The 9,072-nt window shown below is 41.0% G+C and overlaps 1 pseudogene; it reads left to right on the forward strand.

Moving 5' to 3' along the window:
- Positions 1–282: 282 nt before the first annotated feature.
- LOC125394210 (DNA sliding clamp PCNA pseudogene) lies at positions 283–1,112 on the forward strand (annotated as a pseudogene).
- Positions 1,113–9,072: the final 7,960 nt, after the last annotated feature.

A 9,072-nucleotide genomic window follows, 5' to 3' on the forward strand; every position in this document is an offset into this window, starting at 1 on the left:
TGTGCTTAGGAGCTGTACAGCAGGAGCATACAATGATTCTATTTTTAAATGTTTGAGTGACCTTCACACTGATTTGGATAGAGGCTATACCAGTTTATAGTTCTACCATCAGTGAACGAGGAATGACTCCTTTCTCCCCATTTCTTCACTTCCTCACTAACATTTGTTGTCTGTTACCTTGACGACGGCCATTCCAGGTGGTTGTCCGACCGAGTTTTGCCATGCTGATTTTGTTTTGAGACCAAGGAGCCCTACGCTTGCCATATCTCCATCTTTATTATTGTGTGTAGCCCATCACTATAACTCTGTCACTATGTCAAGTATGCCTGGTCGAAGCCTTTTTTCCTGGATAGGATGCTGCGGGCATTCAAGAACCACATAATCATGGCCATCTGGGATGTCACCTTGGGTGTTGTGAACCTGCAGACCACAGACACGTCTCAAGTCTCCTTGCTGTAGCTCACACTGTGCTCTGAACACTTTGATGTACAGTGCTGCAAATGCAACCTGCCTATAGGGTGAACTTCATCAACCATTCCAAAAATATTAAAACATGCTGGGACAAAGACTTTATTACATTAAGGGCCGAAAATGACATAGATACCTTGACGCTAGTATTTAAAACATTAAATCAAGAACAGGTTCCAAACTGAAATGTAGTCAATGGGATATAGGTGTTGAGCAACTAGAGATGCTGTCTGGTGATCTGCACATATCTGCTGAGGCCTTGGTCATCCTGGAGATGCTGTTGTAATATTCTGTACAAAAGATGGGGTGACCTTCTCTGCAACGGAAAGCATTAGGTTGTCACACTCAGACAGCGTTGATAAAGAGGTGGAAGCTGTTACCATGGAGACGAAAGAGCCAGTTCAGCTAGCTTTTGAGCTGAGGTACTTGAGCTTATTTATTTATTTAACAAAATCCACTCCACTGTCTCTTACAGTAACACTCAGTATGTCTGCCGATGTAACCCTCGTTGTAGAATATACATGGCACATCTAAACTACTGTTTGTCTCTCGGGATCAATGATGACCTTAGACACTGACAGACTCTGAGAAAATGGGGCTTCTGAGGTGGCAGTGTGTTCTGCTTTTACGTCACCAAATGTGAGCTGAGCGTGTATGCAGATATCTTCTCTCAGTGAGTTCCTTTTTAAACTTACTTTTGATGAATCCTAATATTTTGGGATGTTGTGTTTTGATTTGTGTTTCAAGCTTTATATAAACTTCCATTTTGGTTTATTATTATTATTCAAGGATGCATCACTTAATTTCCTCATGTTCACAGAGTTTCTAATGGTTAGCAGGGGAGGCTACATGCGGGTAGAAGCAGCCGTGTGCACAGAGACAGGAGGTGTGTGCAGAATGAACCCCTGCTCAGTTTTGTTGTGTACTTGACTCAGTTAAAAGAAAAAAGTTTCTACTTTATCCCAGCAGTTGCCAGTCTGAGAATTACTACTTCTGCACAAAGTGACACCCTTGTAACAGTGAGTTTTGAATTCAGATGACATCATCAATGAGCCTTCAATGAATTTCAGATCACAATCATCAATTAAAATCACCAAGGCACTATTAAAAGCTATGTGGGTTGTTCAGAGGGACTCTTCATAGTGGTCCCCTTCGTGTCAGGAGTTGGAAAAGCTCCTGGGATGATTCTGGTAAGCAGAATCACGGCCACCAAAAATGGTGAATTCTAGGAACGCACACATCAAATTCTCCAGTCTTGCATACCGTGAGTCTTCCCCAGTACTCTCTCCCATGAGCCCGAACACAATTGTTAGCATCCTTATCTCTTCACCTTGCTTGTCAGCCACTGGTAAAGGACCAGAGTAACCATGGAGTCCCCTTTGGCATCTCTCTACCTCCAAACCAGTCTGTCTCGTTAGATATGACACCGCCTCTACCTTGTTTGTGCCAGCACCACTGTGATTTGACGTTTCTAGAAGACAGCTCTCACGGCACCTACTTGGGAGAGTTGTTGAGGCTTCAGGACGGTGCTGTGAGTTCATTCATACCAAGCGTGCAATCTTCAGATCTCAAGAACTTTCTGCCAACATTATGTCATTTGTTTGAAAATGTCTGGTCTTACGAGGACTCATGAGATAGTGTTTACAAAACTTCCAGAGTTCCCAAGATGACAGCCATCATGCTAGCCCAAGATGACAGCCATCATGCTAGTCACACAAGTGACACTTAGAGGCCTCTGAGAACTTGGAAGAGTTAGATGCTTTTTAAAAAATGGATTTGCTATGACTATCCTCTAAGGCCAAGGGCCAGGTCAGGCTGCAGATCTTTAGACAAGGTGAAAGAAAAGGCAGTGAGGAGAAGATCCATATCTAATTCCAGTCTTTGCTCTGGTCTAGTTTCATCGCCTTAAGCAAGTTCCCTATGTCACCCAGCTTCTCTTTTCTTGTTTTACCATGAGAATGGGAATGTCTTGCTGAGATAATGTTTGTGAGACGCTGGTCAAAAGCAAACAGTGCTATGCTAAGACGTTGAGAGCTGCCTCTGGCTGATTTTGAAACCCAGGTATGCAGTGCATTTATACTATACATGTAAAAAGGGAAAGGGAGGAGTGTATACCTTATTAAAAATCTAGAAAATATCTGATTCAGGCTGTACTGCCTAGTCCCAGGCCCACCTGGTGTCTGCATCCTCATGTTCCCTTGGCCCAAGTCCAGTCAAGGACCCCAACTATGTACTTTCTTTTCCCTTCTCTACCTCCCTCCATACTCAGGCCCAGCCTTGCTGAGTTTGACCCAGGACCTGCCTTGGACACTGACCCTTCTGGTCCAGGCTCATCTAGAAAGCAGCATCCATATTGTCTCTTGGTGAGTCTGCCCTTCCTCAGACATGGAAAGACAGTGCCATAGCCCTGGACTTCCCAGGCTCTGAAACTGAGAAAAACAAATTCCAATCACTCTGTAGTATTTTGTACAGCTTCATAAATGGGCTGAGATTACAAGACAGATTCACTATGCTCCCCGGGTTGATGTGTTTTCACTGTCCTGGCACGGACATGAGCATATTCTAGTGGGTAAAAAGACAGGCCATTATGATTTACAACACCCCAGGATCTCATGGGATGCTGGAGTGTAAGTCCCCAAATAGAAGTAAAACGGTGATTGAGGCAAAGCAACACAAGGGATCTATAAGTAGCCTTCATGAGAACTGCAGAGAGGATGGAGAGATATGGAAAATACGGAACACAGTGGAGCGATTCGGTGGCCACTCTCATTTTAACCCAGTAGTCCCTGATCAAAGACTCATGTGCTCAGCGGTAGAATGCCAGCACCAGAGCAGGTACCAAGGGGCCTGCACTAGTAACCTATCTTGACTCATTTCCAGTTTTCATCCTGCTTCTAAGTCACTCTTTTCCTTTCTAGCATGGCCCTTTCTCCAGAAGTGGGGATTCAAAATTATATCACTAAATGCCTGGACCAGGAGGCAGGACCTTTGATCCCAAATACGCTGCTTTTCAACAGATGTGGAGTCAATTTAGATACTTGAACAGAATAAGGTGAAAACATGGGCAGTACCAGGATGGGAGAAAAATGGAAGGACCAAACAGTCCTAGGGGATTAGCTACAGTCTCAAAATTATTATACTATATATCTAAAACAACACTAAAGATAGATATGAAGGAACAAAAATGCGTTTAACATAATTCTGTCAAAATCCCACAAGAGACAGCAGCCTTGTCTTGCATCGCCTGTTATACTTAGAGAGAGGTGCACTTTGACTTTTCCTCAAGAGGCAGAATAAAAAAAAGACAGCTTCTACTGAGTGGGTTTTCCTTAGAGGATACATAAACGCCTGTAAGCCCCGGAAGATGCATAAGTAAAAGAAGAGAAGCCAGGTCAGCGTGGTAAAAGCCCGTGCTTAAGTGACCCTCTTGCTGTGGTTGCTGGAGAACACAGTGTCGGAGCTCACCCTGATGCCCTTGCCCTTCGCCCTCAGTAGAAAGCAAGGATAGAAGGAGGGCACAGAGCTCTGTGTGCACATAACTGAAGTAGCTAGGTAGGAAAGCCTGCTCCAAGAAGGCCCCGAATACTGAAGAAAGCCGCTGTTTTCCCCCAAAGGGTCCTTAGAGACCCACAAGGAGCTGGCAATCTGAGGGCGGCTCTCTGCGAAGATTTTCAGTGAACTAACCGGGTTTCAACAGTGACACCATGTGGCCGAGAGAAGCAAAGACAGCGTCAGGCTGATGGCCTGTCTCCCTGGGCAGACACAAGCTTGAACCTGAGATGAGGCACCTGTAGAGGAAGAAAGGCGCATGCCTATCTGTTCCTGAAGTAGGCACGATAATGATGTTTTCAGTTTTCTATCTTAAGTTCTTGCATCAGCTAACACTGCTTAGATTCATTCTCAAACGAACTTTATAGGTTGACTTTGGTTATGTTTTTAAAACTTGGTAACTAAGTAAAATAATTTTTACCAAATTCTTGAGCCTTTGGCTTTTGCCCCAGGCGACAGAGCATAAATTTGGCTTCATTTCTTCATCACTGCTTGTCAATTAGTTTTATTAGATGAAAAGAAATATGGGAGAATGGGAGATTAATGCATGAAATTAAGAAATGTAAAATTTCTAAGAATTGAATGAAAAGGAAAACACACCACACCAGATCCTACAGGATAAAACAAAAGTAGTACAAGGACGGAAGCTCATATTTATAGATGGAGGGAAGCTCATTTTTATAGATAGCCACAGCTTAAATGTTTGATAGATCAAATAAACAATGGTACCAAGAGTAGACAAGGAGTTTAAATAGACAATAACAAACAAGATTGAAGTAGCAATTTTTAAAAATCTCATTTAGCTCCGCTATTTTCTTTCTTTAAGAAAAGTAAAATCCTAGATGGGTCCACTAGTAAATTATAACATATTTTCAAAGAACTATTGCCAGTGCTTCGCACACAATCCCATAACAGAAATGAAGGAATCTACAAACCTTTTTTATGAAGACAGTCTTACCTTCATGCCAAAATGAAACAAAAACATAACACAGAAAGAAAAGTATAGAATAATCCCTCTGATGAACAGAGATGCAAAAATTCTCAATAAAATACTTGCAAACCAAATTCAGAACATATCAAAAAGATAATCTTGATCATGTTGGTCCCATTTTAGAGATACATAATAAATCAGTAGTTGTCCTATACACCAGTAACAAACAAGCTAAGAAAAAAACATCAGAAAACAAATCCATTTCCAAGAGAAGGAGAAACAAACAAATCAGCTTCGGAATAAACCTAACCAAAAAGTGAAAGATCTCAACAACGAAAAGTTAAAGTTCAAAAGAGATTGAAGATGCTAAAAGACAAAGTTCTCTGTATTCATGGGTTGGAAGAATTAATATTGTGAAATGGCTACTAAAAGTAATCCATAGATTCAGTGGAATCCCCATCAAAATTTCAAGCACATTCTTTACAGAAATAGAAAAATGTCTTTAAAAATCAACACAAAAAATTGATGGATAGGCAAAGCAATCCTGATGTGGTGGCAGGAGAGGGAGACACCCATGATGCTGGAAATCCCATTATCCCTGGTGTCGGGTTATACTCCGGATCCATAGTCATAAAAACGTCAGGGACTGGCACAAAACAGACACATAGGCCAATAGAACAGAATACAGGTCCCAGATATAAATAGCATAGCTACAATTGCTTTCTATTCTTTTTTACAAAATGCCAAAAATGTGCATTGGAGGAATGACAGTCTCTCTCTTCAACAAATACTATTGACAAAACCGGACATCCAAATGTAAAATAATGAAACTGTCTCTTAATCTCTTCTCTTTCGTGCAAATCAAATACTTTAATATATAGAAACTGATAAAAGAATGTTGACTTTCTAAATAGGAGTCTATTGGCTTAGGAGATAACACCAGCAATCAGACAAATGAGATTTCATAAAATTAAAAACTTCTGTACCACAAAGGAAACATTTAATTGAGTGAAGAGGGAGCCTACACAATTACAGGAAATTTTTGTTAGCTATATACCTCGTAAAGGATTATTATGTATATACAGATCATTCAAAATCCAAACAAGAAAGAAAAACAGTTTAATCAGTAAGTTAATGAAGTGTGCAGATACTTTTTAAAATTAGATATAAATGGCCAATAAACAGATGAGAAAGTATTTAACATCACTAGCCATCAATAAAGGTCCATTTACACCGCCTCCAGATTTCATCTCAGTGCAGTCAGAACAACAGCAGCCATTATGAAAACAAATAACAGCCATGGGTATGCTTTCCCCCAGGACTCTGGTGGCATAGGCAGGGGATCTCTGATTTCAAGGCCAGCCTGGTCTACACAGCAAGTTACAGGCCACTTTTTTGGATCTAAGTTTTCAAAGCATTTCCTAATGATCCTCTGGAATTCATTGGACTCTGTTGTAAACTGGAATCTAGAAGATACTATCAAATTTCTAGACACATATGGCCTACCAAAATTTAAACCGGGAGGAAATAAATAGCTCAAACAGACCCATAAGAAGCAGTGGTATTGACATAGCAATAAAGAGAAGGTCTAATATAGAGAAGCCCAAGATTCAACAGATGCATTGCCAAGTTCTTCCTCTTCATTAGTTTATGAAACCATCTCAGAGTACGGTGCACATACATATTGCTTAGCTAATATAGCTCCTCATAACATTTGGTACATAATTAATGTACCAAAGTAAGCATCTTTCTGATAGTATCTAGTACTCTCTAGATCCATATTTTTGCAATCATCACTCAAATACGTTTTACTATTGATGTTTCCAAACTATGACCCATCCAAGCTTCATGATAACATTTATTCTCCCGGTTAATATTTAACTCGGTTTCCCTAGCTGCTTGCTCCTTAACTTGAAGACTCCACTCTGTCTCCAGCCTTTTATAGCCTCCCTAATCCCTGAACCTCTAATCCACTAGTCCACTGGGACTATTTACACAATCCCATGTGGTACCAGAAGCCATGATTAAACTGATTGGAACTTGGGCATTCTGTACTACAAATCTATTGTTGAACACGTGTTTCCTCAACTAGATGGAGGACAGAAAATAAGAATCTTTTCCTCAGAAGCCATGCCAATTCTTGTTTCCAGAAGAAGTGACTGCATGCAGTTTCTCAGAAGTTCCCTATGAAAAGTTTGAATAAATAAATTGACCCTCTGGAGGGCTTGGAGTCTGAGGAGAGGAAACAAGAGTTTGAAGACATTCAAATCACAGACTACCCCTGGGGAGCTGTGGAGAGTGACTGTCCATTCATGTCTTTCTCTCAGGATACAAAACAAAACAAAACAAAACAAAAAACCTAGATGTTTTCCATTAGCTAGAGACAAACCTGGAGTCTATTGGCACCTTTAGGGCCAGCTAATCCTAGAGAAAGGATTATGAACACAAACTCCAGGAAGGCTCTATCATGCAATCCATTGCTGGTAGCATAGATCTTCTCCTGTTGCCTTGTTGGATGTGTTTTTAAGCAAATAATCATTTCCAGGGAGTCCCAGCTTCAGATCCTGACCAGGGCTACATCACTACAGCCAGTGGAGGAAATCACAGTTCATGCACATTGAACTCTCAGGGGGAATCTTTCCCTCTAGACATTAGCCTTCCCTGTTGTTAGGCTTTGATAAACTAGTTTCAAATGCTTCTTTCTTCCCATCCCCTGCAGGATTAGTTCCAGGATTGCGCAATGCCTCTGATCACAAACCAACTCACAAGCTGCTCACCCAGCCTGTGGTAGGTGGAGTGTTGCCCCCTGATTCATCAAGTCCCTGGGCAGCAGGCATCCTGTGGGTTTCCTCATCTTCTCTGTTTAGAGCAGGAAACTGAGACCAGAGGCAGCAATTATCCTAGGATCTCAGTGACTCTTCCCAGTGACTGGAGGCCAGCAAGAAAATCCTAGTTTAGGAAAAATTATTTGGAAAGAGAACCAGGAGCTTAGAAGAGGTAAGTAGCTTCAAAGATGTTACAGGCACATTTCTTCCCCAAATATCAGTATATCAGTTAAAATATTTTTAAAGATTTTATATGTATATATAATATGTAGACAAATATATCTCTATCTGTCTATCTATCTATCTATCTATCTATCTATCTATCTATCTATCTATCTATCTATCTGAATTAAAGCAAGTTTTATTCTGTGCATAGTAGAGCCAGTAACTGTCACCCCCTAATTCAAGAGGTCAGCTTCAAGCCAGTTTCCCATACCTCTCTTATAGGGCAAAACCATAGGGTGGAGAGCTGGGTTTCTACAAGCAAGTGTGATTACAGAATGGAGAGCAGGCAGTTAGGACTTTACAAGACAATTAAGGAAATCTTTCTGAAACATTGGTTACACAATGTTTCTGGTGACAGGTGGGGTGCAGCCCAGCTCTGAGAAATAGAAACTTAAGTTTTACAGTAAAGAGAAATTTAACTTAGCTAAAGATTCAAAATGGCTCTTAGGAACAAAATGGAGTCAGACTGGTTTCTCAATTCTCTTCCTGAAAAAGATGCCCTAAGTCAACACTGCGAGCCTACTGTCCTCTGGTCTTCTGAATTCGGTGAGTGCATTCTTCTGGGTAACTTCTGGGTAATCAGGTTCAGTTTCATGTTCAGTCACATGCCAGTCTTTGTTGTCAATCTTCTGTGTTGGGTGAGCAAGAGCAGGGTTGCTGGCTGTCACTTGTCTTGTTATTACTACTGTTCGTATTATTTAGATGAGGTGAATCCCAGTAGCAACACCCTTGACACAGTAGTTGTTTGGTCTGTGTGTACATGTTTTGTTGCAGATATGGGTGCAGAACTGAACACAGCTAACCCCTTGCTAACTAGTTCTGTCTCTTAACTCACTCCTGGAAATTGCTTGGTCTCTGTCCCTCTCATTGGCTCAATGAAGCGAGCATTTGAAGTCTGCAAATTCTCTGAGTTTTCTTTTTTCTCTATTTGTTCTGGTTTCTTCATCTGGCCACTTGATGTAGTTTCAAAAGACTTCAGATATCTTTTGGGCATGGATAATTTTGTTTTATGTTGTTCTACTTTATTAAAAAACTGGCTCTGGAGTTAAGTTATGGCTCCTTCTTTTGAACCAA

The sequence above is a fragment of the Myodes glareolus genome, chromosome 20 (genome assembly GCF_982192425.1).
Source record: "Myodes glareolus chromosome 20, mMyoGla1.1, whole genome shotgun sequence".
NCBI lineage: Eukaryota > Metazoa > Chordata > Mammalia > Rodentia > Cricetidae > Myodes > Myodes glareolus.